Below are 20,299 nucleotides of genomic sequence, written 5' to 3'. Positions count from 1 at the left end.
GTGGATATGGGTAAAGAGAGACTTTTCTTTTTCTATGCCTTTCTCTTAACTGAGAGGACAGTCTTTTTCTAAACTACTCAACAGAACTTAGTAGCATGCCCCTAGACCAATACAAAGAGAAATGGGATGGCAATGTTGTAAATCAATCATAATTCATGTCTTAGGATTAGACATACTACTATAAGAGAGAAGGTAGACTGGCCAATGGGTAAGCAAGCATCAGAATCAGCCACACAAATACACACACACACACACACACACATACACACACACACAAACACAGAATCAATCAACTATCAGAATTAATAAGGGATTTGGGCGAGGTTGACAGACGCAAGACTATACTAAAAAACTGATTGCCTTTAGCCTCAATAACAAAATAGGAGTATTTTGTAAATTATGCCATTCATTTTCGCAACAAAAATAAAGTATCTTAAATTAACCCAGATATTTTGTTAACATTAGCCAATTGACCAAGAATACACAAGACATCTATGGAGGAAATTTTAAGACTTTTATAAAGGGCATAGATATGAATTTAGTACATGAAAAGACTTTATACTCTCAAACATAATATTTTAAAGATCTAATTACACTAATGTAAAAATCTATTAATTAATATATTTAAAGCAGTTGATTAAAATTCCAGTTAGATTTCGTGAGGAAATTTATACTCTAGAATTTATATGCCAACTAATTTCCTAGACTAAGTTGCCATTTTAAATGTAGACTCCTACTTTGTAATATTAAAACATAAACAGTAGTAATAAGGAGCAGGATGGTGTTTATTTGAATAAGGAATTGAAAAGGGAAGCAGAACTTCTATTCATAGAATAATGGATTTACTATAGTGTTAAGCTTTAGGCAATTATGGGAGCTGGCAGAAGAGTCTATATAAGCTTTTGCATCTGCATCTAGTGTTGACCTCAAGCATTTATAGGTCAGACAGACTAGCAGATGGAAAGGAAAGCTAGCTGTGGCTGAGAGGATGGGCAAACTGGAACCAGTGAAGACAAACTGGAGCTGGAATTGGAACCCACAAGACGAAGCAGAACCAGTGTGTGTCTCTTGCCATTTCCAACATCAGTGCTATGAGTGATCAGTAGAAGGTGGGACCTTTCACCATGGAACTGTCCACATACTTGGGGCAGAAATTGAAGAATCTGGTGGAGATTTGACAGGAGCGGGAGGAGCTGGATGTCTCAGTTGATTCAATAAGATAAGCCAGCAGATCAGTAACAATGCATGCAAGATGTTGCTATACCTGGCACTTTCTGAGGACCTTCAGAGCAGATAGATGATAGATAGATAGATAGATAGATAGATAGATAGATAGATAGATAGATAGATAGATAGACAGACAGATAGCTGCCCCTTCACTTACCACTTTTCAAGTATCACACAAAATGCCTCGTGTGGCCAAAACAAACTGAGGACCATAAGGAAAAAATAATTATAGGAAATGTAATTCCAGTAAAACTAATCTGACACAGTTCAAAGCTATCACAATATTATATTGTTGGTTTGGTTCAAGAACAAACAGACAAAAAAGAACAGAAGTGAGTGCCAGGGACATGTTTATACAGAAACTTAATAGACACTAAAGGAAAACTAGCTATATGCACACAAAGACTGGATCTTTATACAACATAATAAAAAATGGACTCCAGATAGATTTAAGAATAAATATGCTGTAATCCCAGCACTTTGGGAGGCCGAGGTGGGTAGATCACAAGGTCAGGAGTTCAAGATCAGCCTGGCCAAGATGGTGAAACCCCATCTCTACTAAAAATACAAAAAATTAGCCGGGCATGGTGGCGGGCGCCTGTAGTCCCAGCTACTCGGGAGGCTGAGGCAGAGAATCGCTTAAATCTGGGAAGCGGAAGTTGCAGTGAGCCAAGATCGCACCACTGCACTCCAGCCTGGGCGACAGAGCGAAACTCTGTCTTAAATAAATAAATAAATGAATAAATAAATAAATAAATAAATAAAAGAATAAATATGAATGTTATAACTATAAATTTATAAAATAAAATAAAATATAGAACATTTTTGTGACTTAGGAGTAGGGAAGGGTTACTTATACAAAACTTCAGAAGCACAAGCTATAACAAAAGGAAAAAAAGTAAAGTAATTTGATTACACCTAAATTGAGGCTTTCTGTTGAACAGAGAATACTTTGGACGAGATTGCGTAGTTAGGCCTGGGTGTGGTGGTTGACACCTATAATCCCAGCACTTTGGAAGGCTAAGGCAGGAGGATCACTTGAGGCCAGGAATTTGAGACCAGTTTGGGCAACATAGTGAGACTCCATCTCTATTAAATTGAAAAATAAATATTTTTTAAAATAAAAATTTTTGAATGTACAAATAAAATCACAGTTGAGCAAAGGAATACAGAAAAACACTCAAGTGTATTAGCTGGATGCACACATATTTATTCCCACCCCCATTGGGTAAAAGCAGCCCTACTGCCTCCTAAAGAACAGGATCCATGATCCCTGCCAAGATGATAACTTCTCTTCGTGTCTGCCAGTCCCTGGACACAGGGAGCATGAAATGCCTGGTGGTGGTGGTTGTCTACATTTGCTGGATCTCCTAGCAAAACCGTGCCTCCTTTGGTAACCAGGACCCTAACCCTTCAGAGCCTAGGGTTGTGGGGAGAGAAAGTTCAAGTCTCCACTGAGTCTTTAGGAGTGATGGTAAGTGGGGTCACTCCTGCTTCTATTCCTTAGTTCTTGGACCCCTGATTTTTCTCACTGGAGATACAGTGTCATGTAAAAATGTTTTGATTCAATCTTCTGGGAGATGGAAGTCAATCTATCCTGATGCCCAGTAGCTGGAGCTCTTTCTGGAGAATGAAACCCCTTTTTGGTAAAGTATTGTCTCTAAGCTAGCATTTCAACTGTGTCTTCGGCATGACATTTCAATGCTCTCCCAGACTGCCAGCTTCTGAGTGGTGTGGTATGTGATATGACCAGTGGATCCAATTATCATAGGCTAACTCCTATACCTCCTTTGCAGTAAAGTGAACTCCCTGCTCTAACAGTGTCAGGAAAGGATCCTTTCCTAAGGAGAAAACATTTCACAAATTCTTGGATGGTGATGGTAGCTGAGGCTGTGCATGCAGGAAAAGTAAACCCACTCCCAAAACGTGTGTTTATTCTTATTAGAACAAACCTCTGGCCTTTCCAAGTTCGAAGGGGCTTGTAGTAGTTAACTTACCACTAAATTGTCTCCTTGAGAAACTATATATCAGATGCTCAGCATCAGTGTCTGCCCCTGGCAAGTTGGACATTTGATGCCAGCAACAGTTAAATTCACCTTGGTAAGTGGGAACTCATACTATCTGGCCCATACATAACATCTGTCTCTCCTACCATGCCCATTTCATTCATCAACCCATTGTGCCAGCACTGGGGTAGCTGATGACAGAAACTGGTGTAGTAATGCTGTCTACTTGGCTGTTTAGATCGATCTCCATGGTTAACGCTCTTTGGTGGATATGTGATACAAAGACTTTCTCACTTCATTCCTACTCCCATTTGTTCAACCACCTCCTTATCTCATTCCTTCAATCTTACTCTTTCATGGGCTCCTGCCCATGAGTCTGGATTTATTGTTACATCAAGCCGCTACTCCTTTTACCAAAGTGGATCAACAGGTGAATCATTCCAAGCTACCTATTAGAAAGATTGTCCTTGTCCCTCACTACAGTCTTTTAAAACCTCTTCAGAATGAGACTGCAGTTCAGTTGTTTCCATTTTTAAGAAACACATACTAAGCTCTTCCATTTCTAAATCAAGCTTTGGATTTTGGTTCTTCCATTAGCTGGTCATGAGAGATTCCCAATATGATCATAGTGAGGTGAAGGAGAGGTCTTAGTATGCAGTGGTGAAATTCATGGGGGTCTGGGCTACATGCTTATGCTGCTTGTTTTTCGCTAGTCCTTCTTATGCTTGGAGCTCATGCTTATCTTTAGATAACTGCTGTGGCGCTTAAGCAACCTTATGATTTGGAGATTCTGTGTGAATCAAGCTCATGTTGGGCATTTCTTGGAGGCATGACCATTGGTGTCTCCTGGTCAGGCATTTTTATGAATTCTATGAATGCCAGGCAGTATCCCAGGAGTTTTGTTTTGGTTTTTTCAAGTATATAATTCTCTTTGCTCCAGAATCTCAGAAGCTGGCACTGTTATTCTCCTGCTGGGGCTTACTGTAGCCCCATTGCCACTTTGTATCTTTTCTTGCTACTGGTATTTCTAATACCATAGTATCTGCAGAGTCTTGTGGTCCAAGTAGTGGAGCTGCTAGTCCTCCACCTTGGATTTGGTACAGAAATCTTTTCTGCACTAGGACCTTCTTAAAGATGCCAATATTTCTTTCTTTTTCTTTTCTTTTTTTTTTTTTTGACAGGGTCTTGCTCTGTTGCCTAGGCTAGAGTGCAATGGTGGGATCACAGCTCAGTGCAGCCTCAACTGCCCAGGCTCAAGTGATCCTTCCACCTCAGCCTCCTGAGTAGCTGGGACTACAGGCTCATGCCACCATACCAGCTGATTTTTTTTTTTTTTTTTTTTTTTTTTGTACAGATGAGGTTTTGCAAGGTTGCTCAGGCTAAAGATGGCAATATTTCTTATCAGTTGGTGCCTGGGCTGAAGTATTCCCTAGTGCGGAATAAGCTATCTCCAGAATTGAGGGCAACGTATTATGCATAGAGGTTCCTTCCTTGTAGTGGGAGGTGCAAGATGTAACAGTTTGTCTTTTACTTTGAAATATGTGCCCTGATATATTAATACTTTTGACTACAGGACTCCTAAAATTTTGCTTACATGTCAGCCCCTGGTTCTCTGTAGGCTTTATCTCATATCCTATGGAGCACATGTATCTTACTAAGTCCTCTAATGCACTAGCCATTTTTTATTCATTAGCTCCAATTAACATAATATCATTGATGTAGTAGGTCATTGTGAAGTTTTATAGGATGCCCAGATGGCCCAGATCTCTCTGGACTGTATTATTACAGAAAGCAGAAGAATTAGCATAGCTTTGGGACAAAACCATAAATATGTCTTGTTACCCATCCCATGAGAATGCAAACTCTTTCTGATCAGAATATAAAAGAATGTTTTTGCCAAGTCAGTGGCTATGTACCATGTACCTGAAACCCTTTTCATCTCCTCTAGCAAAGGTATTAATTATATCTAGTCCTGTGGCTGAAATTAGGGAAACAACTTATTTAAGTTTGCAGTAAACTGACACTTTCCAGGAGCAATCTGGTTTCTTGTGGAGCCAAACTGGCAAATTAAATGGAAATATGAGAGCATCTATCATCTCTGCATCCTCAAAAGTAGTACTAATTTCTGCCATCTACCAACCTGGGGTGGTTATATTGTTTTTGGTCCTTTGATGATATCTTAGTTCATTTGTGCTGCTACAACAAAATGCCACATAATGGGTAATATTTAAACAACAGAAATTTATTTTCTTGCAGCTCCAGAGGCTAGGAAGTCTAGGATTAAGGTGCCGGAAAGTTTGATATCTGTCAAGGGCCTGTTCCCTGTTTCCAGGCTAGCACTTTGTTGCTGCGTCCTCATATGGTGGAAGAGATGGAAGGGAATAAACCTGCTCCCTCAAAGCCTTTTATAAGGTCCTAATCCTATCCAGGATGGCTCTGCCCTCATAATTTAATCACCTCCAAAAGGCCCTCCATCTGGCAGATCACTTGAGGTCAGGAGTTCAAGACCAGCCTGGACAACATGTCGAAAACTCATCTCTACTAAAACTACAAAAATTAGCCGGGCATGGTGGCACATGCCTGTAATCCCAACTACTTGGGAGGCTGAGGCAGGAGAATTGCTTGAACCCAGGAGGTGGAGGTTGTAGTGAGCCGAGATCACACCACAGCACTCCAGCCTGGGCAACAGAGCAATTCACTGTCTCAAGAAACAAAACAAAACAAAACAAAACACCTCCCTCTTAATACTATCACATTAACCATTAAGTTTCAACACATGAATTTTGGGGGACACATTTAGACCATATCAGATGGGATTGAGTAGAAGATGGGGTATTTTTAGAGGCTTCCACTTGGCATTTCCCACTATGAGATCCCTTACTCTACAGGCCAAAGACCTAAAGTTAGGGTTGTGCCAAGTACTACATAGGGCAATCCCAATTATACTTTTGTGAACCAGAGGAATGACAGCTAGTTGGGAAAACAAACCCAATAGGCCTGCTATAAGCAAGACTTTGGTCATAACACTGTAAGGCCTCATTCTAACAGGGAGACCATGATGTTACTTTGGGTCTCTGGATTTTGATGTCAGCTCATACCTTTGCCTCCCACAGTGTCCAAAATATTTGGGATACCTGAGTAAGTGGGCATTTGTCCCTTTGGAGAAAAACTAGCAGGTATTATTAACATGTATATTTGGCCAGGCACAGTAGCTCACACCTGTAATCCCAGCACTTTGGGAGGCCGAGGTGGGTGGATCACCTGAGGTCAGGAGTTCGAGACCAGCCTGACCAACATGAATAAACCCCATCTCTACTAAAAATACAAAATTAGCTGGCCGTGGTGGCTCATGCCTCTAATCCCAGCTACTCAGGAGGCTGAGGTAGGAGAATCGCTTGAACCTGGGAGGCGGAGGTAAGCCGAGAGATGTCACCACTGCACTCCAGCCTGGGCAACAAGAGCAAAACTCCATCTCAAAAACCAAAGAAACAAACACACACACAAAAAAGTGTATATTTGTCATGAGGTTAGGGTCTATCCTTCTGGAAGCCTGGCCCTTTTTTCAGTCAATGGGTTCTGTAGCTGAAAACGAATTTAGATCCAGGAGCTAAATTGCTCTCAATTTAGTTGTCACCCATATTCAATTTCTTCTGATAGTACAAGCCGAGTTATACTCTTATTGCCAATATATTTTGCCCATATGGATACTGTATTCCAACCATCTCCTTTACTCTCTGCGGGTCAGGCCCTCTTGGTTATAACCCTATGAGTCTGCTACTCATTTAGATAATTACGTCAATGTGGCTTCTGGCAGTTCCTACCATAACACACCCTCTATTGTTTTGGAATCCTAACATCCCCACTGCTTTTACTGAGTCTACTCTGTAATGGCCTCTCCTAATATTAACCCTGTCTAATAAAGAAGTCCCAGCACTAAACGTTTTAGTGATGCTGGTACCCCTCTCACCTGTGCATTAGTATGGCCTTGCTAATGGTGTGCTCAGTAGTCCTTCTCATGGTACATAATCATCTGGTGAGTCTTTCAGCATTACATAGATATTTAATGCCTATTTCAGCATGCCCATTTCCTTAAGCTTTTAATCCTTTCCTCCACTGCCTACCATAGCAATTCTGGCATTTCAACTTTGGTATGGGTTGTTATTTTCTGCATGCTTCTAGGATCTATACTAGTAGTGAGTTGCTACCATCTCCTCAGATCCTTGACAGAGTACTGAATCTGATATTTTTGGAGAGTGCCCCAAATAAATAAAGTCTCTCCTATCCAATATATTGTTCCAGATTGCTTAATGGTGCACCCTCAGAATCCAGTGCCAATAATGCCAACCAATACATTCTGTTTAGGTCTTGCAATTCCTTTGGGTAGAGCTTCTTTTCATCCTTATCAAGCCCAGCAAATCTGAAGCTGCGTTACGTTGGAACTTAACCCTGGTTATAGATCTAGTGGCCAGGAAGGGAAATGGGAGCAAATCAGGAGGTAGGCACATGTGCCTACAGGAAAAGCCCTCTCCATTGTCTTCAAGCAAGAAGGATGTGCTAACTCTTGGAGAGGGATGGTCACTTCTGCAGACCAGGAGAATTCAAAGAAGCCTAGGGGTTCAAAATCTTAAATGACATTCACCCAAATCTCCCCAGCTCAAGGGACAGTGTCCTGTTTTTCCTCATCTTGGCCCTAACCTTAGCATAACAGAATTGCTTTAATTCCGCATTTACTCTCTTGCCATTATTATTACTAATTAAGAAAAAAGCCCTCTCTGTCTGTATCTGTACAAGTGTACACACATGCATGTACCTCCAATGAAGTGAATATGAATTTAAAGAAATCTCTAGAAGAAAATATCAAACTTTTAATACTGGTTAAATACATGAAGGGGAGTACAATGAAAAGCTTCGGAGAAAGAAATTTGCACAATTTTCTATACATTCTTCCACGTCTAAATATTTTTTGCAAATATTTGTATAACATTTTAAAGTATTAGGAAAAGTAAAAGGATCAATCAACGTAGGGGAAGAGAACTGGAAGAGGGAAGAAAACTTTAGCCATGTCCTTTATTCTCTCCTAAGAAGTTTGACCTCACTTCACCCAACCCAAGAGGAGAGAATGAATGGGTGATGGGCATTGAGAGCTTGTGCGATGAGTCATTTCCTTGCCCCTGGAGAAGGTGGGAATGAGGAGAAGGGGGCTTACTGTCCAGTCAGCCATACTCTTTCATTCCTCCTTCAGAAGGGGCCCAGGGGCTTGGGGGTTGCAGCTCTGATCCAGGGACCATGAGAACCACATGAGAGGCATATGAACCTGGGTACATTGCAGAAGGATGATTCAACTAAGGACAGTCATGAGTGACACCACAGGAGGAGGTGTATCTGTGCAGAAACAGCTCTTCACAGCTTTTTGGAACATTGGCATGGTAGGAAAGGGCAAAATAATCTATATAAATAAAATTAAGTTTCTTTCTGTTAAAACAATTGATTAGACAGATTTTCAATACATTTGACAAAGGTATTTAGAATCACATATTGGTTTTCTGTAGCTACTATAGTAACAAGTTACCACAGACCTGGTGGTTTCAAACAACAGGAATTTATTCTCTCACAGTTCTGGAGGTCAGAACTCCAAAACTGGATTCATAAGGCAGAAATCAGGGTGTTGGCAGCAACATGCTCCCCCTAAAGGCTCTAGGGGCCTTGACTCTTCCAGTTTCTGGTGGCTGGCAGTATTCCTTGACTTGTGGCCATGTCACCCCAATTCTCCTATGACTTCACATCATCTCTTTGTGTAGATAAAACTTCCCTCTCCCTCCCTCCTATAAAGGCCCTTGAGATTCCATTTAAGGTCCACCGTAAATGTAATTTGGATAATCTCCCCATCCCAAGATCCTTAACTTAATCAAATCTATAGAAACTCTTTATCCTTATCAATTAACACTTACAGGTCCCAGAGGTTGCAACCTGACATGCTTGGGAGCCATTCAGCCTACTGCAGATGGACTGATTTAAAACATGCAACACACATGAAGTTAATGTTGGGAATTCTGGTTTTTCAAAGAGCAGTCTGCTTCTAGAGAACCCAAAATTGAGAAACAATAGCACTTTCATGTATCTGTCAATCAGAAGAGAGCTATGGTATGTATTAAGACACTAATTAGAGAAAATAATTGGTGGCTTCAAAGTCGAGCTCTGCCTTCCCAACTCAACCTATTGAGTAGAATTTCTGCATTTGATTCTTACCCTGACTAAAGGCATAAGAGTCGACACTGATGTGTAGGCTTCAGTTCACAGGAAGTCTGCTTCTCACATGAGCAACTCCCTATAGCTAACTTCTCAGTAATAAGTAGGGATTTATTTGTGTAACCATGTAGAATCCAAGTAGGAAGTCAAATTGTAGTAATAATACTAGCTAACGTTTCTCGAGCATTTATTATATCCTTTGTAATGTGCTAATTGCCTCTCATGTATTGTCCTATTTAATTTCAAAGCAAACTTTTGAGGTAGCTTGACTCACTAAGGCTCTTTGATTATATCCACCACAAGCAAACAAGATTAATTGGAAGGCCTCTGGGCTGACTCACAGATCAGGAGAGCTGCGAAAACAGGGTTGGTAAGGACAGAAATAACAGCAGTTCAAGTGTGAAGAACTCAGTTCTTGGTGCTTTTCTCAGTTATCATTGGATAACTATCTAAATGACCTTTCACCTCTGTGGGTTTCCACTCAGAGTTTGAATTCCAAGCAGACTTAATCTCACCCTGGTGGGACAGAGCCACAATCATTGGCTTTGCCTGGGACAAATGCCCACCCTGGGCCAGGGGAGCAGGTTCAGACATGAAAAAAGAGTGAGGAGTCGGGTGCAGTGGCTCAAACCTGTAGTCCTAACACTTTGGGAGGCTGAGGCGGGTGGATCACCTGAGGTCAGGGGTTTGAGAGCAGCCTGGCCAACATGGCGAAACCCCGTCTTTACTAAAAATACAAAAATTAGCTGGGTGTGGTGGCACATGCCTGTAATCCCAGCTACATGGCAGGCTGAGACAGGAGAATCGCTGGAACCTGGAAGGCAGAGGTTGCAGTGAGCCTAGATCATGCCACTGCACTCCAGTCTGGGTGACAGAGCGAGACTCTGACTCAAAAAAAAAAAAAAGTATGTGTCTCAAACACTATTTTGCAAGCGTGAAAGAAGGAAGAGATAGAATTGTGACGTTAAGTTCCCCAAGTCACTAAGCAAGCTGATAGTGAAACTATAATATATCTTTCAGTCTGTGACCTTTGGAACTCTCTGATAAGATGCAGACTACTTTAGCCATGTAGTAGACAGCTAATGTTTTTGCTAGGCCAGTACTGTGGATTAAATTGTGACCTCCCAAAATTCACATGTTGAAACCCTAACACCCCAATGTGATGGTATATGGAGATAAGGCCCTTGGGAGATAATTCGGTTTAGATAAGGTCATCAGAGAAGAGTCCTCTTGATGGGATTAATGCCTTTATAAAAAGAAGAAAAAGTTACCAGAGCGCTCTCTCTGCCACATGAGGACACAGCAAGATGACAGCTTTCTGCAAGCCAAGAGTGCGTCCTCACCAGAACTCATCCATGCCAGCACCCTGATCTTGGTCTTCCAACCTCCAGAACTGTGAAAAGGGTCTCTGTTATTTAAATCACCAGTCTATGGTATTTGTTATAGTTGGTGCCCAAGCCAACTAAGACAACCAGCATCCGTACCCCTTATTTTGGAAGCAGCTTTCCAATCCTAGGAAGTATTTTTTTTTTTTAGACAGAGTCTCACTTTGTCACCCAGGCTGGAGTGCACAGTGGCATGATCTTGGCTCATTGGAACCTTCGCCTCCCAGGTTCAAGTGATTCTCCTGCCTCAGCCTCTCCAGTAGCTGAGATTACAGGTGCCTGCCACCGTGCCCAGCTAATTTTTGTATTCTTAGTAAAGACAGGGTTTCACCATTTTGGCCAGGCTGATGTGAAACTCCTGATCTCAGGTGATCCACCCATCTAGGCAGTCTTAATAGGAAAGTCAAGGCCCAGTGCGGTGGCTCACACCTGTAATCCCAGCACTTTGGGAGGCTGAGGCAGGCAGATCACGAGGTCAGGAATTAGAGACCAACTTGGCCAATATAGTGAAACCCTATCTCTACTAAAAATACAAAAATTAGCCGGGCATGATGGTGCGCGCCTGTAATCCCAGCTACTCAGGTGGCCGAGGCAGGAGAATGGCGTGAACCCGGGAGGCGGAGCTTGCAGCGAGCCAAGGTCGCGCCACTGCACTCCAGCCTGGGTGACAGAGTGAGACTCCGTCTCAAAAAAAAAAAAAAAGTCAAGCACAGGGCCCTCTACCAAACCAAGCCAATTAGACTCTCCAGGGAGAATGACAGAGAGACTCTAGGTGGGTGAAATGGGGTTATTCCCATGGCATGACCTAAGGAAAGAAGGTATGTATATTTCTGACTAAGATTCGGTAGCTTCCTGCTCCTCTTTCTTCCCAAGACCTGGCTCATCAGTGTTTCATTTAATTCTGTAAGCTATGAAGTGTCCTTCCAATAAATTCCTTTTTCCATCTAGGTGAGTCAGAGCTTCTTTTAGTTTCTTGCAGAACTGATTCAGCAATGGTAGCTGGGAGTGAGCACTGCAAGCAACAGAACTGCTGTGGAAATAGCAGAATTAGGTGCAAGGCAATGAGAATTCCCCAGTGTAGTTTAGAAAGCTGAAGCCAGTTATTTTTCTTGAACTTCCCAATTCATCTATTCACCAATAAATTTCCATTTTTGCCCAATCTAGTCCTGATTAATATAAGCTACTTATGCAAAATGCAAGGACTTATGCTAGTAAGGTGTTTCTCTTCTTGTGGTTATTTGGTGAATTGATGTGGGCTGCCGTTGTGTATGTGCCTGGAAGCACTTTTTTTAACCCATTAGAGTAGCCTCAATGCACATCAATACCTGGCCCCAAACCAAGCCTTTGGCTTTTATAACCCTCAAGCTAATAAATGAGAACTGGAAATTTAGGTGCATAGAGAAGTACCCAACCACACTCCCCTTCTAAGATTATTGTATTAGAAAGAGCCTATGGAAAGCAAAAAGGCAGAGCACAGCAGGAGAGCATAATAATAATGATGACCACCATTTGTTAAACCCTTACTATGTGCCAGACATTGGGCTATTATGTCACTTAATCCTGGAAGAGCAATACTATTATGTTTTGTTTTGTTTTATTTTGTATCTAAAGTTGAGCTGCAGAGGCTCAGAGCTGAATTGATTCAATCAGTCATTCTTTTCTGTTACGGGCATGATATAATCATCTGTCTAGACATGACCCCTATTTTTTATCTTCTTTATCCTTCATCCCCAAGTGTATCTAATGTGTGTCCTTCCAATCTACTTTCCATAGACTTACAGATCCGTAAAAATATGTAGTATAGTGTCTGCTTTTAAACTGTATATAAATGAATCATACTGTATGTCTCACTCTGCAATTTGCTTTTTTTACTCAGCATTATGTTTCTGAGATTCATCCACGTTGATATATATAGAGAGAGCTAGTTCATCTGTTTAAACTGCTCCATTGTATGTGATCATATCAATATACTGTACCTTACTTAGGTATTTCCTCCTGACAGATATCTAGACTGTTTCTAATTCTTTCCTAATACAAAAAAAAAAAAAACTTCAATGAATAATCTTGTACACATCTCTCCATGCATTGTGCAACAGTCTCTCTAAGATTTACCTAGAAGTAGAATTGCCTTAGGCTATATATATTTTCAGTTTTAGGAAATCTTGCCAAATTACTTTTCAAAGTAGCTTTACTAATTTACACTCCCACCAACAGTATATGAGAGTTCTTGAGAAAGATAATATTTAGTATCTACATTTTGCAGGTGAGGAAACTGAGGAAACACAAAAAATGTCCAAAGTAAAACACTGTATCTATCTGAACCATGTCTATCTAGCTCCAGAACTACATTACTCAATGTCATGATAAGATATACACTAATTAACATAAGAAATATATTCAGCTGCAAGTGACAGAACCATCTACCAGTAGCTAAAGCAGTATAGGCATTTACCATCTCACTTAACACCATGGACTGAAGAGAGGTAGTTCCAGAGCAAGTCACTAGCTCAGCTCTGGCAACACAGGTACTCTTCAGTTTTTTTATTCTGCCACCCTTAGCTGTTTTCACCCTTATCTTATCTCTTCTCAGTCCTATGATGTCTGACATTGTTCTGACATTGCGTTTGAGTTCCAAGCAGGAAGAAAAGGGTTGAGGTGGTGGTGTATGCAGGCAGTGGTACCATGAAGCTCTTTGCTTGTTCTCCTTTTTATTCGAAAGAAAAATGCCTACCTTGAATCTTCACTCATCCAAGCCTACTTCCTTTATCTCACTGGTCAGAATTTGGCCAGAGCCCACTGCTGAAAGAATTTCAGGTAAAGTGGAACGAGATGATCATGTATGGTTTAGATAATCATGACTCAGCTACTGGGGCTAAGGAAGGATCTGCTTTCCTGGATCTAAAGCCATCTTCAAGTCTAAAACCTGTTCTGTTAGTAAGAAAGAAAGGAAACAACTCTTGGATATTGACATGGTTTTTCTTCCAACTTGGTATCTTCTTAGATTTCTTTGCTGACATCCTCATCCCACTGAGTTGTTAAATTCTTGCTTGGTCCTGGTCCTCTTCTCTTTCCAAGATATTTAAAAGAAGGCCAACAGATGGCCAACAGGCCAAATTTGAGTTTTTAACCCCTGCTGTATGCTCCCTAGGCTGATAGTATCCATTTTTATAGTTTTAATTACCATTTACATATTGATGACTCCTAAATTTGTATCTCCAGCTTCCTCCTCTGCCTTGAGTTTCAGATCCATATGTACCATTGCCTACTTGGATATTCCTAAGACACATCAAAGTCAACGTATCCAAAACTGAGTTTTTCACCTCCCACCCAAACTTGCTCTTTCTTCTTTGGTGAATCCTATCTCAGTAAATACCACCCCCTTCCACTCAGTTACCCAAGTTAGAGACCTGCAAGATATCTTGATATTTTCACTCACTTCCCACATAATAACTCTCAATTTATCTGCTTTTCTTCATCTCCATTGCTACCCTGACCTAAAATTTTGTGATTCAAGTGTTTGTAGTGTGGACCAGTAGCACGGCACCTGGAAGCTTGTTAAAAATGCAGAATCCCAGGCTCTACCTGAGACCCACTAAATCAGAAATCTGCATTTTAACAAGGTCTCCAGGCAAAATTCTTTAAAATTTGAGAACTTCTCTTCTCGTCTTCTGACATAGTTTACTATGTCAAAGTAAATCTCTGGCCCCCTAAAACTCTTCCTTTACACTGCAAACCTCATAAGTCACCTCCCTCATTAAAGCCCATAACTAGCTCCCCATTGCTTTAGAGACAGAATGCAAAAGCCTACAGAGTACAAAGCCCTGCGGAAGTTCCCCCGCTGCCTAGTCTCCAGCCCCATTCTGCCTTCCCTTGTGGACGCCAGCCACATTAGTCTCTTTCCAATTCCTGTGCCAGGCTATATTTTTTCCAACTCGGGGCCTTTTTTGCCTGCTGCCCACCCCTATACCCAGCATGATCTCAACTGCCCTGGCATATAGCTAACTCCTACTCTTTTGCTTCCTCAAAAAAAGCCCCTTCTCTCACAGCCCAACTGAGATTAGCAGCTCTCCTGTTAAGCTCTCGTTGCACATCATGCTCCTTTAAACGTTTATCACAGTTGTATTTAAATAATGAAGGGTGTGTTTCATCATTCAATGTCAGTCTTCCCAATTGAATTGAAGTTATACAAACAACTGTATCAGCTCTGTGCATTGTTACATGCTTTCAGGGCCTAGCACAGTGCTGGATGCACATTAGGTGTTCAATCAGTATCTGTTGACTTAATGAATATGAATGAATAATCATTCCCTGGGAGTTGTCTTGGCTCAGGGTGGCCCCACTTTCTTAGTTCAACTGGAATCAAGAATCAGAAAAAGACCTCAGAGGGCCAAGGAAGTATAATTTGACCACCAGCAGCTAATCAGGGATGAAAATGTCCAATTCTGACTGATGGACCTCATGCGTGTGCTGAAAGAAAAACAGAAGCAGCCCGCCTGAGGGTGATGGTAAACATTTTGTTCCCCAGCCAGTGCCCTCCTCCTCAATACACTCCCAAACTGACCTTTAGAAACACTTTTGTATAGTGGGAGGTCTCTTTTAACCTCCAGTGAATAGGGGTATGAAGTGGTGTTTGCTTTTTGCCCTTTGTTCTCTGACTGAGAAAAGTCTGGAGGCGGTGGAGTGAGGCTTAGTAATACAATTGCCTTCCCTTTCATATGCTAAAGAGGGTTTTCCCTCCTGGTTTAGTATAATCTAAGAGTTGTGGAGGTCTGGAAGGGATCCACTCCTCTTCCTTTTGGCATCTCATTTCCTGCAGACTAGGGGTAACTTTGCAATTAATAGAAAAACCAGAGCTGTAAAAATATCGTCAACATTGCCCACCAAGCAACTCTGTGAGTTGAGCCCGTGTAGGATCGTTAAATACTAAGTTTACAGGAAGGACATCCAGGTGAAATGCGGGAAAGTCCCGCCATCATTGAAGCTGGCCAGAGATCCTTGCGTTCCTGCCATTCTCCACACCCGAAGGAAAAGTTGAGGTTGACTTGCTCAAAATAGCATGTTGTCACAGCCTTTGACTTCCATACAGGTGTAGATCTGGGTTTTGGGGCATTACATTTATACAGTTCGGAGGGTTCCCCAAATTAAGAAACAGAATGTTATGAATAAAATCAGGTTCAGGGCTTCGGAAAGATCTAGTGCGACTGAGGACAAGCTTTGTGATATATCCACATCTACCCCCAGCTGAATATACTGGAAAAGCTGAGGCTTCAAAGCCCTTGGGCAAGTGTCTCACTACCTAAAGGCTTTATCCAGTAATCTGTAAAATGGAACTCTCAATCCCTTCTCCACAGAAATAAGGTAAAGATGCGTTAAGACAATGGCAGAAAAAGTACCCATTATTTGATAGGAAATACTCAGTCGTGGTGGAGACCTCTTTGGGAATTTACAAATCCCTTCTGGGCTGCCTTCTCCTTCCCTTTAGTATCTCCTTTGCCTTTAAGTTTTTCCAGGTACTTCTGTGATCAATCTAGGATATGTATTCTTACTGCAGACTTAAGGAAAGTTCCCAAACAGGCAGCTGAAGTCAATACATTTGTTTGGACATCACAAGATTTTTAAATAAATTTAATTTGCTTTACTTTTATTGTTTTATCCTTAGCTTGCTTTTTTCATATTTTTCTTTGTTTTACTTCATAAAGAGCCAGTGCAAGTTTATCTGGGTTTTTTTGTTTTTGTTTTTTTCTTGTTTGGTTTGTTTAATTTGATTTGTTGTTTAATTTTTTGCCACTGTGCAAAAGGCAATCCAAAGGTCAGTCTGGTGTGTGTGTGTGTGTGTGTGTGTGTGTGTGTGTGTGTGTGTACTGAATTAGGTCCATATTGTTTACCATCCCTAATGTTTACCATCCCTTACCAGCTCCATGTTTATAATCCCGAGGGCATCTGAGTTGATAATAAATCAAAATCTGCTAGCAAACACACAGAGGAGTAGGAAAGGAATCAGGAAAATGCTGTGAACTAACACATAGCAAGTAGGGAAACAGCACTGGAGTTTGAGGGAGCCTCTGGCCTGGTACTACCTGGTTCAATTCCCATTTTAGCCACTTACCAGCTTTTAACCTATAGCTATATTCATTTGAACTTTCTAAATCTCACTTTGCTCATCTAGAACACTGGGATATTTATAGAGCTTTCCTTAGAGTTTTGCTGTGAGGATTAAATGAGAAAATCCTCTCGAAGTGCTAAGAATAGTCAGTGGAACAGGGTAAACCCTCAATAAATGTTAGTTATTATTAACAGCACCTCCTGTGTAGCCCGTAGTGAGCTTTATATATGTCACCTCATGTCACAGCACTGAGAGGTTAAATGGCCTGCCCAAGATGGGGAAATGTAAGAGTTTAGACAAAGAAGCTATTTTTAATGAGTTTCCATTTACTGCTTTTTACCGAATCAAAGACTCATGGATTTGTAAGATTTGTAATGCCTATTTCCAAGCATTAAAACGTAAGAAAATTGTATGTCTCAGAAACAAAAGATAATAGCGCTCTTTCCACTACACTACATCATGTATCTCCCCTCAAATTTCTTTTCATTAGCACATTGTCCAATGATAGATGTGCCCATTGCCAGCATTATTTATTAGCTAGATCATGTACAGATACCTCACTCTGGAGTCCTGTAGCACTTATTGTACCTTCCATTGTCATCACTTCAAGATGTGATCCAGATATTTGGCAGATCAAGCTGGGAAGGTCACCCTTCTCCCAACTAAAGAAAACCACTAGGCAACTGTATGATAATGTTCAGTTTCTACCCTAATCCAAGTTTTATGCTGACCTACTCTGCAGAACACCTTAGTAGAGGCTGGGGAGACCTGACTGTGGAAACCACCCTGTGGAAAATGGGGTGATGTAGAAAATAAACTCAGAATTTGGTGTGAAGAACCTGAGTCCAGTGGCAACCTTTTCAACACAAGTAACTATGAGACTTGGGGGAAGTGACATCCTCTATAAAATGACACTAATAATCCTACCCCGCTTACTTCTGATCAACAGAGTGAAGATCTATGATATGCAGGTTGAGCATCCCTAATCTGAAAATCTGAAATCTGAAATGCTCTAAAATAAGAAATTGTTTGAGCACTGGCATGACACCATGAATAGAAACTCCACACCTGACCTCATGTGATTGGTTGCGGTCAAAACACAGGCACATAACACAGAGTTTTTCAGCATTCCCAAAGGAAAAAAGACCCTCTCAGCCCCTCGTTAACTGTGACATCTTTTCCATACATACCCAGACTTCCCCACACAAGCACACCCACCAAGGTTAATAAAATGGCACATGTGCAGGCCAGACACACCAATGGCAGATTCCCCATGATGCCCTACACGAGGCCAAAACCTACATGCATTACTCACTGTGGGTTTTTGCTTATTCTCTGCTTTGTGGTGTAAAAATGTGTTGAACATGTCAAAAGTGCCTGCAGATAACTCCTCTGGGTAACAGTGATAAGCAAAAGAGGAAGCATTTATGTTTATCCAAAGTACACAGAAAGTCAAGCTGTTGGAGAAACTGGACAGCAGTGTAAGTGTGGAATGTCTTAAACAAGAGTATGGTGTTGGAATGACCTCCATATGTGACCTGAAGGAACATAAGGATAAACTGTTTAAGTTCTATGCTGAAGTGATGAACAGAAGTCAATGAAAAATAGAAAAACACTGCATAAAGCTAAAAATGAAGATCTTGATTATGTACTGAAAGAGTAGGTCTGTCAGTGTCGTGGTGAACTTATGCCACTTAACAATATGCTGATCATAAAACAAGTGAAGATTTATCATGATAAACTAAAAATTGAAGGGAACTGGTGAATATTCAACAGGCTGGTACAAAATGTTTATGAAACCAATCAAAAATGATGTCCCTGGGGATCCATGTCTTTTTGTTAGCATAATAACGGACTGGTAAGAAATTCACTCCAGAAATTTAAGAAAAAACATAGCATTAAGTTTTCAAAAATTTGTGGTGACATACCAGGTACGGTGGCTCACGCCTGTAATCCCAGAACTTTGGGAGGCAGAGGAAGGCAGATTGCCTGAGGTCAGGAGTTTGAGACCAGCCTGAGTAACATGGTGAAACCCCATCTCTACTGAAAATACAAAAATTAGCCAGGCATGGTGGCACATGCCTGTAATCCCAGCTACTCAGAATCACTTCAACCTGGGAGGCGGAGGTTGCAGTGAGCCGAGATCATGCCACTGCACTCCAGCCTGCACAATAAAGTGAGACTGTCTCAAAAAAAAAAAAAAAAATTGTGGTGGTAAAGCATCTGCTAATCACAAAGCAGTGGAGAAACTCTTTGATGAGTTTGCCAAGGTCATTGGTTATGAAAATTGGATGCCAGAACAAGTCTATAATGCTGATGAGACATCGCTGCTCTGGCATTATTGTCCCAGAAAGACATTGACTACAGCTGATGAGACAGCATCTACAGGAATTAAGGCTGCCAAGGACAGAATAACTGTGCTGGGATGTGCTAATGCAGCAGGCGTGCATAAGTGTAAACTTACTGTGATAGGCAAAAGCTTACATCCTCCCTGTTTTCAAGGAGTGAATTTCTTACTGGTTCTTTATTATATTAACAAAAAGAGATGGATCACCATGGAATCTTTTTCTGATTGGGTTCACATTTTGTACCAGTGGCTTGTGCTTACTGTAGATGTCTTGTGCTAAACTAGATGATCACTGCAAGATTTTGCTATTCCTTGACAACAGTTCTGCTCATCCTTAGTTGAAATTCTCACCAGAAATAATGTTTATACCATGTACTTTCTCCCAAATGTGACTTCAGTAATTTAGCCATGTGACTCAGGTATCTTTAGGTCAATGAAGAGTAAATATAAAAACATTTTCTTGAACAATATGCTAGCAGCAGTGAACAGAGGTGTGGGTGTGGAAGATTTTCAAGAGGAATTTAGCATGAAAGATGACATATATGCTGTTGCCAACACTTACAACACAATGACTAAAGGCACAGTGTACATGCCTGACACAACCTCTGGCCTGCCACTATGTTCAGAGTTGATGATGAACAAAGTGGTGACTTTGAAGAATTCCATAAGTCAAGGGAGAAAAAAAATGTCTCTGACCTTCTTACATATGCAAAAAATATATTTTCAGAGGCTGTTTTAAGTAAGCTGGAAAAAGTGGATATTGAAGAAATTTTTAACATGAATAATAAGTCTCCAGTTGTTCATTTATCAACCAATGGTGAAATAGCTGAAATGACTCTGAATCAGTATGATGGTGATAGTCCAGGCATGGTGGCTTACCCCTATAATCCCAGTGCTTTGGGAGGCCAATGTGGAAGGTCACTTGAGCCCATGAGTTCAAGACTGGCCTGGGCAACATAGGAGACTCCCATCTCTACAAAAAATT

General features: G+C 41.1%; 1 protein-coding gene and 1 pseudogene across 2 annotated transcripts in view; one reads left to right on the top strand and one right to left on the bottom strand.

Moving 5' to 3' along the window:
- The window catches only part of UPP2 (uridine phosphorylase 2), a 261,689-nt gene that overhangs the window by 178,560 nt on the left and 62,830 nt on the right, over positions 1-20,299 (bottom strand). The window lies entirely within an intron of this gene.
- The window catches only part of LOC101125398 (metastasis-associated protein MTA3-like), a 35,188-nt pseudogene that overhangs the window by 14,218 nt on the left and 671 nt on the right, over positions 1-20,299 (top strand).

The sequence above is a fragment of the Gorilla gorilla genome, chromosome 11, assembly GCF_029281585.2.
Source record: "Gorilla gorilla gorilla isolate KB3781 chromosome 11, NHGRI_mGorGor1-v2.1_pri, whole genome shotgun sequence".
NCBI classification, from domain to species: domain Eukaryota; kingdom Metazoa; phylum Chordata; class Mammalia; order Primates; family Hominidae; genus Gorilla; species Gorilla gorilla.
This window is presented reverse-complemented; position numbering and strand designations above follow the sequence as displayed.